Source organism: Puma concolor, chromosome B2 (genome assembly GCF_028749965.1).
Source record: "Puma concolor isolate L17-30 chromosome B2, mPumCon1.1.hap2, whole genome shotgun sequence".
Classification (NCBI taxonomy): Eukaryota; Metazoa; Chordata; class Mammalia; order Carnivora; family Felidae; genus Puma; species Puma concolor.
In genome coordinates, this window is record NC_141671.1 from 82,355,474 (window position 1) to 82,371,806 (window position 16,333).

General features: G+C 39.0%; 1 protein-coding gene across 8 annotated transcripts in view; it reads right to left on the reverse strand.

The window, feature by feature from the left end:
• Positions 1 to 16,333, reverse strand: part of BACH2 (BACH transcriptional regulator 2) — a 356,529-nt gene that overhangs the window by 238,141 nt on the left and 102,055 nt on the right. The gene's annotated exons all lie outside the window — the stretch shown is intronic.

Consider the following 16,333-nt stretch of genomic DNA (forward strand, 5'->3'; position numbering starts at 1 on the left):
TACAGGTATATCTTTATCCTTGCCTCTTCCCAACTCAGAAACAGCAGGATAAGCTACCCAAAGTTCCAAAAATCCTTTCAAATGTTGGCTTTAAGTAATCTCTGCACCCAAACGTGGGGCTCAAGCTTACAACCCCAAGATCAACAGTTGCATGCTCTACCAACGAGCCAGCCAGGCGCTCCCCCAAGTGTGAGATTATATACAGAAATAATAATGGGGGACATTTTACTTTTCAAACACTTTGAGAATGCATTTTCAAATATTTCGAATGCATTTGCTTTCAGACACATTATCTGATCTGTGGTATGAAGCAAATAGCAGATCAATTACCCTGATGTATGTTTACATTGATACTGATTTTGCAGTAGATCATTTTTCGTGGAGTTTGTGACTTGATTACATGTCCATATCAAAAAATGCCCACTGTATGACCCTGTAAGAAACAAGATCTGTGACACTCGAACATCCTAATAATACCTCTATGTCTTATTTCAATAGACTGAAGCGAGCCAAAAAGTTTTAACAGAATGTAATAATTCTTGTCAATAAACATGAACAGTACCCAGTTAAGAAAATGGTCATTTATTTGTTCCTACTGCCACCACTGAAAGCAGGAAAAGCATGTGGTTAACCCATTTTCAGTCGTCCTTAGGTCTGAGAAGGATAAGTTCAAACAGAGGAAACTGATGTACTGAAGTTAACTCATTCTACTCTGCAATTTATCCTGACCAACTCCTGGGGCTCTGTGAGCTGCCCGTAATCAAGGATGTTTGGCTGAATTCTGCTAGCTGTCAAGGTTTACTAAGCTGAACCAGTTAATGAGTGATGGCTAGTTTTCATTCCAAGACTTCACATCATCCATGAAGCAATTAAGCCTGTACCTCACGGTCTCCCACAGGAGTTGCAAAATTGCCTTAGTCTCCTGAGAAACTAAATTCAGTGTATTTGGAGGGGAAAAAAAAAAACCTATTTAATCATGAGAGGTGGCAGAAAACGCCTTCCCTCAGTGTCTGTGTTAGGAGAGGAATGTTGCCAATTTCTTTTTTTCCCCCTCCATGTTACTTGTATAGCTATTGCTTCTCTTTTTACCTGTCTTTTTGAAATCATAAAGGGCTCCTATGAGTTGTTTATATGAAACCAAGTACCCTGACCCACAGGCAAGGTATTCCTGGAACTGCTGAAACAGCAAGCAAGATAATGATATCATTTTAGCAAGTGCCAGGCAAAAAAGCTCTGATTAACCACTGGAACATGCTCAGTGGAGATATTTGTAAATAGAACGAATGTCACTTTAACATCTCCTCTGTATCCGGGCTCCCCCCTTCCTGGTATGCTGTTATTGTGAGTATTTCCTCTTTTGATTCCTGCATATAAGGAAGGTTGTTTGATGTAAGGGAGTAAAAATCTTTTCTGGAAAAAAAAAAAAGGTGAGTGTTTGCAGAGATAATGGAAAGATTCTGAACCTCATCCAATATTCATATGCAATCTTACTACTTTGCATAACCTCCCTCCATCTGCCTCTTCGTATTCCCTCGCTACTACTTAGCCAGCCTGGGCTTTCTCTTCTGATGCTCATTCTCCACAAGAAACAGAAGAGGCATGAAGAAGGGCAGGCTTCTGGGGGAAAGTGGAAGGACCAGATGAGGTTTTCTAAAGCGGATGGTTTTAGGGATGCTAAAACAACTCTTCCTAACACACAGGGTGAACCCCAGCCCAGAGAGCACATCTATCCGCTGGGAGGTGAGGATTGGTCCCTGTCACTCCTTAGAAACCCCTTCAGATTCCATCTGCTTCCAAGGTGCTTCAAGAAGCATCATCTTAAACTTGAAGGAATATGGACTCAAGCAGTTGTTTATGGTGTGGCTGAGGGGGTGGCAAACAGAGTTGGTGATATTTAAAAGTGACCTCAATCCTTTCACAATGCTTGGGCCAATATGCCTCTTTTCCTAAGTGTGCATGAATATAAACACCCAGAGAATTAGTGGGTGTGTTAGATCTGTGGTTGGTGGCACTATAGGGTGAACTCTTCGGAGATGGAAGGAGTTAAGAGTATCCAATTAGCTACCAGAAGCTGAATGTCAGCTGGTGTGAATGGTATGTAACTAGGCAGTTTTCCAAAACCCACGCCGTGGCTGCATATCAGGAAGACTGCTATAAACAAATGTGCATGTGTGCATGGAGCCTGATAAGTCAATGAGGAAAGACAGACATGGAACAACAACCCAGCCCGAGGAAATATGCAGAACCGGGTGAGTTTCTACTTTAGGTGAACAATAGCTGTTTCGGAAACAGGTCTGGATGGGCTGTGAACAGTTAGATTGGTCCTCTGACTTTTTATACATTAAATGACTGTTTCAGGGCATCAGAAGCTGGAGTCTCAACTTTCAAATTATACTCAATCACAACACTGCTAAAATTAGGTTTTAGAAAATATTTAATAGCAAACATGCAAAGATATGGTAAGTGAAAATAGCACAAAGCAAAACTGCACACGTGGATTCTGTTATGGAAAATATATAGATACATTTTAAAAGATACATCAAAAATGCCACTAAAATATAACACTGGATAGTCTACTCTAGGTGATAGGATTATATGTGATTTTTGTTTTTTCTTTATAATTCACTTTCTACTTTTTCTAAATGAACTTGCATTAGTTACAGAAACTAATAGAAAAACACAAGTTATTTAATTAAAAAAAATATCTCATGAATGACTTGACATGGATAATTCATGAATGGGTTACCTAGGTTGGGGTGTGGCTGCAAAGGTACAAAATAGAACCATCCATAAGGCTTAAATATTAACATGAATGTCTTCATGTACACACCCATTAGTATCTTCTGTCTTACATTTAAACTCTTAGAGAGCAAAGGCTGTATCTAATTCTGTGCAGTGTTTGGCTTAATTAAAAATGCAGATAGAACATAATTTTTATGATAATTATACAAATGCACGTGGTTCTTATTCACTCTGGTAGCCAGCTTGGAAAATTCCTTACTGTCACTGATGCCTGGACAGGAACGCAGAATAAGAACATACATCCTTTCTCCAAATTTAAAACCTCTTAAAAAAAAAGACTTTTTATGCAGCATGTACATTCATAGGGAAGACTGGCCTCTACTATATTTAAAGTGGAGAGAGAAACAGTACTGGAATTTTCTCTGTTCAAGCCCACTTCAGTGTTACATAATGGATGTAATCCTCAGGATTAGAGTTTGATTTCAATATTAATTCAACTACTGTACTCAGCACTGACTCAGCCCCTGGAATTAATATAAAATAGAGACGCAAAAAAGTTTTTCCACTTAAGAAACAAAACCAAACCCAAACAGAACTAAATCAAACCACTTGTATAACACTGGAGCCATAAACAATGAAGAAGCTTCCACTGACAGTGTTTTCTAGACCCCTCAAATCCTTTCCTAATGATTCCCCCAAAATATAAGCAAAGGTTACTGTAACATCTGAAGTCACTCTCAAGATATACCTTGCTATCTAAAAATAGTAGCTTCTTATTTCTTTAGTGTAGTAGCTGCAAGAAGATACAAAGGACTGCCAGTATTTGGAGTTGATATTCTTACTAGAAATTTAAAATACAGTGTATCAAATTTGGCCCAAATGAGTCAGTTCCTTTCAAGGTTATCATGAAATAGACAAGCAGGCAAATGTGAAATCCCAGGTGTTTATTAACTTGAAACAGAAAAGTCACTTTTGAGAACTCTACATCACCCCTCCCTCATTCCCATCACAATGGCTAACATTTGTCAACTTTTCACCAGATGCTTAATGTTACATTTATATGGTCATGATCTTCAAAGAACCTCCGGGAGGTAGGTGTTTTCATCAGTATTGTAGAGGTGATGGGTTTAGGAAGAGGCTAGGGAGGTTGTCCAAGATCTCACAGCTCCTCTGTAGGAGAGCTGAGATTTGAACCCAGGTGATGATGCCCAGGATACTAACTCTTAACCACTAAGAACATGTTGACTTCAGGGAGCTAATGAAGTCAGAAATCAAAAGTAAGACATAAATATAATTGCATCACTTTTAATTTGAGCCTGCTGCATATACATAGTTGGTCTTCCCCTATATTAAGCACGATGTCTTATTAAAACGATTACAAATTCTGCCAACAAAAGTCTCCTGAGGGAAAAACTAAGATCATTCACTGAAGTAATAACTCATGTCTCTTATTAAGAACATGGCAAAACTGAGGCTTGGGTGTGGTCACCTGAGAGATCTGGAGGAAATCTAGAGGCAAAATTTACCGAATTTTCTATTGCACAATACAATCTGCCTGTGGAAAGCACCCCCTAAACGGAAGTATCTGTCAAAGTAAAAATAAACCCGGTTAACTGCATCTGAAAAATATATTGTGAGTGGGATTCATATTTCTTTCATTTGCTATGGTACATGCACATATTTAGTTTTTTGGTCTTATTTAAACACACACACACACACACACACCTCTTCAACCCAATCTACAAAACTCTGACAAGGACTAACATCCATTTTGTAGGAATTAAGTAGAGGCCAGCCGAGTAATGCTTCGGACAGTCTTTTCTTCGAGATTTCCTCCTGCAACTCACAGGTCATAAGGAGGCCAGGCCCACTGAGGTCTCAGGTTTGCATGAAAGAAATAGTTTGTATCTATTCACATAAAGACTGTTCATTCTACCCAAAGTCATAAAAGGCAGACTGACAGATTACTTGGAATGCTTACTTATCAGTTTGCACTGAGAAACAGAACTTCCCAGAAGAATGTGATATTGGGGCAAGTTTATTATTATTACTTAATTAAAACATTTACTGAGAGCCTACCATGGGTCAGAATCTGTCCTAGGCACTTTCACATTAGTGATTTCATTTAACCCTTATGACAAACCTTTGAAGTACCTTTGTGTACATGTTCAAGCTGAGGAGGCTGTAGCCTGGAGAGACTCAGGGCCTCAGCCAAGGTCATACAGAGGACCAGTGGAGTTTCTGGCAGAGCCCAGTCCTCAATGCTGAGGTCAGGAGTCTCTGGAAAAGTTGAGTCCAGAAGAGCTGGCAAGGGACCTAGTGATCCTAGGTTGATTTCACGAAACCTATGGACATTAAGTCCATACATTTTAATACATTTTAAATGTATTGGCAATACATAGTGGCCAATTGGTCTGCAACAATCAGGGACATCTCTACAACTTTCAGGTCCCCCAACTTCTTTTGGTGGCTGCCACACAGACCCAAAGCTAAGGGTGTGCTTCTGATATTAACATGTTATAATCTCCAAAATGTTAAATTTAGTTAACATTATCTACATTCATTTTGATTTGTGTCGATGGGATATGAAAAAATGAGTAGACAGGCCGTGGGCTTGTCTCAGTGTGGATTACCTTCTGGGAATTTTACACATAGTTAATCTCAGCCATTTTTATATTGATGTTTGAGAGTTTCAGTTTCAAGTGAGGATATTTTCTGCCACTGTTCCTTGAAATTCAAATTTTGAGGGTGTTCATTATTTGGTACCTGGGCACTAATATATTTACATCTATTAAAAATACATACATAAATATACATTGTAGAAAACTATGTGCCATACTGTGTACTCATTCATGACTAAAACAGGCAGTGATATTTTGTAAACCTATCCTAATAAACTCCAAGAATATAGTATATATTTTATATATTTTTCTGTTCTATTGAAAAATTTGATAGTTACTTCATACTACCAATCCAGCCCAGACAACTCTAAAAAGTGATTTATACTCATGAAAGTTTCAGGTTAAATAGCTATAATAAGAATTGGTGGTCCTAAAATGAAAAAAAAAAAAAAAAAAAAAAAAAAGGGCACTAAAAGGAGCCTCTTTGAGTATGCTTTTAGCATTAATTAACAAATAAATAAAATAAAATTAGCTTCCAAAATAAAATCAGCCTTGCTGTGAACATCTGGCCTCCTTTTGACTTTGAATTGCAGGCCTGGCCCAGAAAATAAATCTTAATGTGATTGTTCGTAGCAACTTTGAAGACAAACAATATTACTGTGGCCTACCATTATTATTCTCTTTTTAAAAAGTTTCCAAAGAAAACACAACTAAACTTTAAACAGAAGTTGAGAGAGTAAATGGTTGCCACACAAACACGCATAGACATTCATGTTAAGGAGTGAAATGCAAATTTTTAAAATCCACCAACAGAAAAAAAAAAAATGAAATACAATTTCTGGAGAGAAGTAATGTAGGTAAACATCACTAATTTTTTGAAAGGCATATCTAAGCATCCGAGAAATGCTGTTTTTATTTGCTTTAAAGGAACTGGAATTTTCTGGAGAGAGCAGCGTGTTGTTTCAATACAGTGAATGCATGAGTCACATTCAAAAGTGGACTTCCTTTAGATTCAAACTGAACAGCTGGACAGGGATGCTCTTTAATTCTTTCTCTTTCCCACCAAAGGGGGAGGTGCTAGAGTGCTTTTCTTGCTCTCCCGTCTGTTTATTCGCTGAGCAATAGGGCTCTTGCTTTAGGCGGGTCAAATCTGCTGAGCCATGACACACGAGAAGGCTCTCTGGGAGGACAACGTGCTTACACTGAAGGTGTAACCACCTTCAGTGGTGGGACCACCTTTTCGGTGGGACCACAAAAGACCCGAAGCAGGAGCAACTGTACGGCATCATACCTCTGGGCCGCTGCTTCCTCACTGTGGGAATCACTCTAGTAACTCTGCACATCCTTTGGGCATAACAATTTCAACTGAGATTCCAAATAACAAGATGCTATTTCATTTATTTTTATTTTTTAAATGTGTATTTATTTTTGAGAGAGCATGTGTGCACACACTCGCATGGGGGAGAGGGAAAGAGGGGGAGGGACAGAGAGAGAGGGGACAGAGGCTCGCTTGGTGGGGGAGGGGGAAGCACAGAGAGAGAGGGGGACAGAGGATCTGAAGTGGGCTCTGTGCTTACAGCAGAAAGCCCAACGCAATGCGGGCTCCAACTCAGGAACTGTGAGATCATGACCAGAGCCGAATTCAGACGCTCGCTCAACTGACTGAGCCACCCATGTGCTCTAAAAAAGGTGCTATTTTATATGATTCTCTAAACTACCACTGCAGATGACTACAAAAAAATGTTCATTCAACACTGTAACTCACTTCTAACTAATCGACTATTCTGCTAATAACAGAATTCTGTCAGCATCCACAAACATTTATTGAACATTTACAATGCACACAACGTTCATCTTAGAGAATAGAGAAGCAGGAGTCTACAATAAAACACTCCAAGTTTCCCTTACATGTCATATTGTAGATAGACAGAATACAGATTTTCTCATCCAAACTGTCCATGATAGCCTGGGCACAATAAAATTTATAGAAAACCAGAATGCTACAGTCCCTATAGACTTCAGAGATAATCTGGCCTATAGATTTCTTTGTGTGCCGAGGCCCTGGAGGATATGATGTAATAATAAGCTATGAACCATTCTCTCCAGAAAAATGTATATGCATGCCAAATATGGGACTCAATTTTTAGCATTTTACAGACACCCAACTCCTGGTCCACTCCCACTGCTTCCTCATACATACCTGTTTCTTTTTTTTTTATTTATTTTTAAAAAAATTTTTTTTTTCAACGTTTATTTATTTTTGCGACAGAGAGAGACAGAGCATGAACAGGGGAGGGGCAGAGAGAGAGGGAGACACAGAATCGGAAACAGGCTCCAGGCTCTGAGCCATCAGCCCAGAGCCTGACGCGGGGCTCGAACTCACGGACCGCGAGATCGTGACCTGGCTGAAGTCGGACGCTTAACCGACTGCGCCACCCAGGCGCCCCTCATACATACCTGTTTCAAACAGGTGATATGACTTGGCCACAGTCACACAGCAGAAACTCTGAACAGCATAAATGGCATGAAACTGAAAATGATATAGACACCCCTCAAAACTCTAAATCACCCTTTTCATCAGAAGTCAGGCTTATCATGTTGCTAGGAAAGGTGAAAAGGTGAAATGTTTTCAGAGGAATACACCTTTCTTTTATCTTAGGGTTCTAGCTGAGCTTGTCACTAGAAAATAGGCAGCTTTTCTTTATCTTGCCCTCAGGCCAGGCCCACCCTTGGTTCAAGGCTGCCTTTTTCTGTGTTTGCCTCTGCAAATCAATAAAACCTGCATAACGTGGCACATTCAGAGAGGGAGCAACTGTGAGAGCATGAATTAGAAACTAGTTTTCAGGAACCTAACTTGAGTTCTAAAGAACTCTGTTAGTCACATAATGGATGTTTAAGAAGTATTCTGAATCATATATAGACTGCTCATTTATTTAGGAAGTGGTAGTCTACTAACTAAAGTGTTAGCAAGTTCTAGAGACCTGCTTTAATCATTAGATGGAGCTAATTTCTAACTACTACATTAGTTTGTTCACATGCCAATGGCTTTTTTTCCAAAACTAAAACATTCATTCTGGGATGTTGCATTTTACTTTTAGCTTAGCAAATTCATCTAATATTGTTCAAATTCAATTCAACAAATATTCTCCTACAAGGCTATGTGACAGAATGAAAATGTGCCTGTGTTTTGCAGTCAGTAAGATCTGAATTCAGAAACTGGATCTTCTATATCTAGACGTGTAATATTGGTCTCGTTACTTAAACACCTGAGTTCCTCCATCTGCAAAGTGGGAATAATATCAAGTTTTGCAAATTGGCTGTGAAAATTAGTAATAATATAATCTATTATAACAAATTAAAATAATGATTAGTTGTCAAAAATCTACAAAGGATACACTTCATCCTAGACCCTTCTCCAAAATCTGAATTTACAATGTCTAAATGAGTGAGGATTTAATTCATTCTTTTTTTTTTTTTTAAACATTTTATTTATTTTTGAGACAGAGAGAGACAGAGCATGAACGGGGAAGGGGCAGAGAGAGAGGGAGACACAGAATCAGAAACAGGCTCCAGGCTCTGAGCCATCAGCCCAGAGCCTGATGCGGGGCTCGAACTCACGGACCGCGAGATCGTGACCTGAGCCGAAGTCGGACGCTTAACCGACTGAGCCACCCAGGCGCCCCTTAATTCATTCTTAAAATGACTCCAATACTTGTTTTAGTTTATTTTGGCATATTAAAAAGCATTACCACTAAAAATTAAAAGGTCATCATTCAAGTGATTACCTTTACTAAAGTACCACGGTCATGTTTTTTGACCAAAAGGAAATCTATAGTACCACTTATGGGTTTATTTAAGTCTTTAGATTACATCAGTGTTTTAAAGTACCAGAACAATAAAACAGTAAAAGAATGGTTTCTTGACATGGAACTTCATGACTAAAAGCCTACATTAAATATTATGCTTCAGCGGTTTTAATGTGTTTTCACACTACCTACCAAGTTTTCAGACTGCATTCTACTTATCCTTTTCAAATTGCTATCAGTATCTTTTTCGTGGGAAATTTCTTACAAATTACTTTGAGAAGCCAAAAATTTACAGTGGAAATTTTTTTCCTGAGTCCTTTTTTAGAAGAAACCTATTCAACAGGCAAATCTAAATAATTTTTAGCAGTTCTAAATGTAGAGAATTCATGACTTCTTACTGTAATTGAAAAGGAACATACAAAGCAATTACTTAGTCACTTATAAAACCCACGTTCAACTTTTGAAATAATGACTAACCTGATAGGATAGACAAGACTTTTATAATTAAATACTAAAGTCTAGCCATTTGAGATTGGTACAGCAGGTTATATAACTGTCCTCTGCACTCACAATATCCTTTTTTCCCCTTCTTGGATGCATATCATTTTTCAGTAATAATAGAACATGTAACAAAAAAAAAAGTTACTGTAATGTAGGAAATCATTCTAACCACAAGTTAAATTTTTTGGCTGAGAGTAAAACCTCATTAATTTGGATTTCACTAGTTTCATAAGGAAAAGAAGGTGCCCATTAATACTGTAAATAAAATTCACTGAAGAATATATTAGATTCTTATGAAAACAAAACAGTAAGCCTTAGGCACTCATTTATTTGGACCACTAATTGAAAAGCATTCATAGCCATGGCAGAATGGAATTTTCAAACCTGGATACTCTTGAAACCTCTTTCAGTGCCCTATGATGGCCATGCTCAAGAGCACTGGAAGAAATGGGACACAGACGACATCTTTTCCTAGAATGATGGGATGGCTCATGTGCACACACCTGTGCCTGGAGCCACTTAGCCCAGTCACTACTCAGCCACAGACCCCAAGCCCCCTGCATTCAGGTGGGGTCATGTGACTCGTTCTCACCAATGGAATATGAAGAGAAAAGCACCAAGTCACTTCAAGGCTATGGCGATTAAAAAGTGAATGTTCCTTCTTTGTGCTTTCTCTTCCACCAGCCAGATGCAGACAATCAAAAGCCTCCATAGATGACATTATGGGTTGAATTGTGCCCTCCACCTCACATTCATATGTTGAAGTCCTAACCACCAGAAAGTGCCTTTATTCAAAAATAGGATCATTATAGGTGTAAGTAGTTAAGATGAGGTCATACTGGAATAGGGTGAGCCCTAATTCAATATGACTGGTGTCCTTATAAAAAGGGGAAATCTGGACACGGCAGGAATAGAGGGAAGATGGTACAAAGGGACACAGGGAGAAGACAGCCATCTGCAAGCCAGGGAAAGAGGCCTGGAATAGATCCTTCCCTCTCAGCCCTCAGAAAGAACCAGTCCTCAACTTCGATCTTGGACTTCTAGCCTCCAGAACTGTGAGACAATAAATTTCTGTTATCTAAGGCACCCAGATACAGCATTCTAGAAACCTAATACAGATGGTAAGGCTGGAGGATGGAAGGAGTCTGAGTTCAGGATTCCTGAATAATTGCTGAATAAAAGCAATGCACTGACCATAAGGACCTGCACTGGATTGATACTTTAGTAAGAAAGCAAACTTCCATGGTGTCAAACCATGAATTTTGAGGGCTTATTCATTATAACATCTAAATTACCTGATATAATATTTAACTAAGCAATTTAACTTGCAAGTAATTTTTAAAGTTATTTTACATGAAAAAAAAAACCCACCATGGACATATCACAGAGAATATAAAATCCATGTAAATTTTTAGGATAAAAAGGAACTTCAAAAAAATTGTGAGTTTACAGGAAGATATTTTGGGGTAATTTCCCCAAATCCTCCCCAGGGTACAAATGTACTCTCCTCTGCCAGTAGAAGTAGAATTGCCTCAAGAATTTTAAATAAATCACAATGTCAAGGTTGCTATACATAGTGTAAATGATGTTATAATTCACTTAATTTTTTTTTTTAATAAATTCAGAGGGGCATTTCTTCCAAGTGGCCCAAGTGTATAGAGTTTTACTTGGGAACCAAGGACAAGAATGAGGGCACAGTTTTTTCCACAGTTCTCAATTAATATTATTTGTAATCAATCTGAAGAGAAGTCACTATGTAACCAAGACCCTTTGTCCTCAAATACAGACAAAAAATGTACTTCCTTTATGATAAGGTAACTAACATGGCAAAGTACATCATTTTCCATTTTTTGATTATGTTTTTTTTTTCTTGTGTGATGAAAAAGTAAAAGGATATCTTACCTAAGACCGAGTTTTAATTCAAAATGCCTCAAAAGCTGAGCTGGCAGCTGGATTCTTGTGTTTACAGAAAGCTAGGATGATTCAGCCTGAGCTCAGAGCTCAATTTAGATCACAGCATCTGGATTCAAAACACATGTGAGCTGTGGCAGCAGGTTTCCAGGTCATGACTGATCCAAGACAGAGACCTGTGACCATTCACCAGAATAACTCCAAATGGAAAAAAGTGCCTGAGGGAGAGAGAAACCTCAGGGGTGTTTGGAAGGCCTGGCCATAGTCAGCCCCCTCCAAATTGCCCAGTAACATAAGCATTTCCTGCAGCTGACAGGTGCTGGGGAGGCCAAGGTAAGGCAGTGGGGGGATGACACTGAACAGTCCCCGAGTCCGCTTTGTCATGGTCAGAAAACATCTCTCACAAATGACTTCTTTCCTGAAGCAGCTATTGTTCAGATTAAACCATGGGAATCTGGTCAATGGAAAACCTTAGAGAGCATACATTTCCTGCTAAGATCTGTGCTTAACTTTGCTTTGTTTCAAAGAGAAAAACTGGGGTAGGCAAAGGGAAAGGAATATTTTAATAGCTTTTTTTTTCTTGGTGAGAAGAAATCATAGCCACAGCCAACTATAATGTAGGCTACACACTGAAATCTAAGAGGGAAAATATAGTAGCACAAAATCTTCCCAGCCTAATTTTATCTCCATCAGAATTCACCTCGCTCCTTCTTTAATTTCCCTTGGATGTGATATATCCAGAACACTGGTGGTTTTGCAGCTATGGGTTTTATGTGCAAGAAAAACTACTTCCCCTGCTGCTTTTCCTCACCTTCCCCCTCCGAGGTCTCTCTTTCTCTCTCTCCTTCTTGTCTCTTTGTTGTGAATGTCAGGGCTGTCAGTGTCACAGTCTGACATGATTAGTGTTTCTGACACTACACCAAGAAGCAGACGGAGAGCAAGGAGAGCGGGCAGAGGGGACAAGAGTTAGGATGCACGGCCATTTAAAGCCAAAGGGAAAAAAAGAAGCCCAACCTCCTTTTCTCTGAGGTTCGCTGATTACAGGGCAACTTATAAATCACCCTGGATTTTTCTCATTTATCCAATTAGTCCGTGTTCCTGCTCTTGTGGAGATTCCCTAAGGTGTGGATCCATTCTGTGAGATCAAAGTCGGTGGCTCCAATAACAGAGAAGACAGAATTCGTGATTCAGCAGATTCTAAGGCTGTGAAGTATAACAATCGGCACACTTTGGGAAGATAGCACCAGTCCATTTCGAGTATCGATTCACTGCACTTTGTCACTCTAATGATGTTATCTCATTAAAAGAGATAAATGCCCCACTGTTCTTCCCGGAGCATCTGCTTCTTACTCTCCTCTCTTTTTCAACAGCATGGCTCTCAGCAGCAGCACATTAAAATCAAATTGAAATCCAATGCAAGGCTTGGCGACAGAGCTGCTTACCGAGGCTTCTTTTTAATTGCTTTTTCTTACTCTCGCCCCGTTCCTGCTGTCCCCTCCCCAACAACTATCATCCATAGAAACAAGCAATGTAAAGAGAAATAGATGTAGAAAGTAATCATAATAGGAAGCCATTTATTGAATGCCTATTATATGGAGCCTCCACCACGTCAACATTTAACTTCTCTGACCATGACCTTCCAAGGTAAGTAGAGCAATCCCCAGTGTGCAAGAGAATAAATGGAATTTGATGGTAAAGTACGTGCCCAAGATTACACAGGTAATGGGAGGCTGAGCCACAATTTGAACAAGCGTCCATCCAATGCAAATACTTTTTTTTTTAATCCCCATTTTCATTCATGGAACAAATAAGTAAATATAATTGCAACTTGATTAGAATAGGTAAAAAAAAAAATGTAAAAAGATGGTAGCAATTATTCTTCAGTCTGCTAATACCCAGGAACATAATGCCACAGGCAGTGCAATAGTTTTGTTTCAACAGATTTCTTATTAAATAAAAAAGGTAGCAATTTTCCATAATGAATGTTTTATACATTATTCCTTTGTGTATCAGGCCTCTAAAGTACACACTATTAAAGTCTATTAAAGTCTGTATTTAGCAGCATTACTAATGTGCCTTTGGGGAAATTATTACAATGAACCAGCATCCGTCTTTCACAAAATTTCAATTGTTAATATTCCTCTTCTGATCTTCAATACACACGTCTATTTTTAGCTACAATCAGACCCCATCCAAAATGCCATAATCCCAGCCTAGAGCTGTCACAACAAATTGTTTATGGATTTCAGAAAAAACAAAAGATGCAGATATTGCTAACTTCAACCAACCTTTGTTTTCCTGCAAAACTCACTGCAGTGATTCTATTGTACTAATTAACAGGTGCTCCTTGATCACTGTGACATGTGATGACACTTTATCTCTCTGGCTAGGGCTGGGTATCTTAATCAAGTGCTTATATTTATATCTAATGGAGACTAGCCTCTCAGGATAATGCCATTTTGTGAAAATCTGAGGGTGGTAAGAAGTTACAAAACTATTCCATAAAAAAAGGACAATCAAATAAATAACCTAGAAGAACATATAAGCTGTGATTAGTAAAATCTAATTTTTTTCATTAAAACCTAAACATTGCCATTTATGAGAGACTAGAAGTATGTCTTCTGAACACTAACTGAGGAATGTCTGCAAAATAATGTAGTTTTATATACTCTAAACAGGCATCTCTCCTTCTCTAGCACATTTATTAATTTTATCACCCATTATGTGGTTTTTAAGAATGAAGCCAATGGTGCACATATATTCAAAAGCACAATGTTCTCTGGAAACATCTTATAGAAAAAAATGTCAGGCTTATGTTATAGAGACAAAAGACAAAAAAGGGAATTGGAAAGAATATGAGCAAAGAGCTACATGCTGTAAGACCACTGTATGACAAAAAAAAAAAAAAAAAAAAAAAAACCAGAGAGGGAAAAAAGGACAATTTGAAGTATTAGGTACTGAAATTAATAAGCTGGGTTGGAAGTAACCTCTCAGTTATGCATTTCGCCTTATACACAGCGATACCATTGTTTGAGATGAGATGTTCGCAACATCAGGCAACTCAACTTGCTTATTAATATTCTAAAGATGGACAAGCCACAGATTAAGTACCTAAATAGTTATGGTTCCAATCACCAATTAACTAAATAGGATGTAACTTAATTGTACCCATTAAGACCTACTAATTGAGAGAAAAAGGGCAGGGTTGAGGACTTGGAAGACAGATTCACAAAGGTCAGAATTCACTGGCCTCTTTGTTACAGGAACCTGGCCACCAACAGCATCAAAGAGAGAGGTCCCAGCACACATCACATGTCCAAAGGACCTGTCTAATTATGCTGTGGGCTTGCGTGGGCTTAGTTCACTATGGTGATGCAGAACGAGTAACCACCAGTTCTGTCAACATTTAATTAAAACTCCACATGAAGGCTGGCATGGGGCAGTTCGTCAATTAAGAGTGCAAAAACTGGGGCGCCTGGGTGGCGCAGTCGGTTAAGTGTCCGACTTCAGCCAGGTCACGATCTCGCGGTCCGGGAGTTCGAGCCCCGCGTCGGGCTCTGGGCTGATGGCTCAGAGCCTGGAGCCTGTTTCCGATTCTGTGTCTCCCTCTCTCTCTGCCCCTCCCCCGTTCATGCTCTGTCTCTCTCTGTCCCAAAAATAAATAAACGTTGAAAAAAAATTTAAAAAAAAAGAGTGCAAAAACTTGTAATACTCAAGAAAATCCTAGGCGCTATTCCTTAAATCTTCAAGAAATAGGGATGAACAAGATCCCAAAACCAACGATCACAATGTGTGTAAAGTGCCACTGAAGAAAAGGTGAAATTGAATATCTTCTTTCCTTCAGGTGAAACCTATTTTATGGTCAGTAACTATGGCCACATTTCAATGGGCTTATCATGGTTCAAAACTAGTCCTCTCAGATTTGAAATTATATTACAGTCATGTCAAAACATATCTCTTCTCCTGCTGTGGGGCCATTATGATCTTAAACCAGAAGTCCAGCCTTTCCACTCCAAAGCCTTAATTTGCCTCCTACCTGTTCAGATGCTCCTTCATCTTTTCTGACATGACTGGGAGCTGTTAAGTCAGGCCACTGACACCTCCACCCTCAAGTCAAGGTACTGTCATATCCACGTGAATCCTGCAGTGGGTGAGCGTGGCCTTAGGGCTGGCGCTGACTTCCAGAGGCACCAGAGCATTATTCATCTGGTGCTCAAATTCTCTGGACAGAAAAGTTCAGATTCCCAATGTATACCCTGGACCATGAAGACTGCTTCTCAGAGAATGGGCCACGAACGCTGTTCCATCATGAGCTCCTCTGAAATTCAGAGGTGGGCTGCAAACCTAGGAGACCAACTGAAATGTGCTTCTGTTAAGGAGAAAGGAGGCGAGGCCTTGGTACTGACATAAAAACGTCAATGTTGCTTCCATGGTGGAAATGACTGTATCCAGAGATCATTCTACATGTAACAGGAAGCATTTCTCAAATAGCATGTATGTTTTATCTGTATTTACATGCACAAACAAACAATATACATGCAAATATTTTAGCAACAAATAAGCATAAGCATATTCAGTTAATTCTTTTACATTTGTCTTACTTCCTACTTCATATCCAATCGACTATCCACTACATTATATTGAAGTTTGCACTCCCATACCTCTAAGAAGGGAATTATATTCCTGTTTTCTTCCTAAGAATTCACTGAATCTGCCAGTGTGATGCACATGAAAGAGAACAGAGGTCCAATT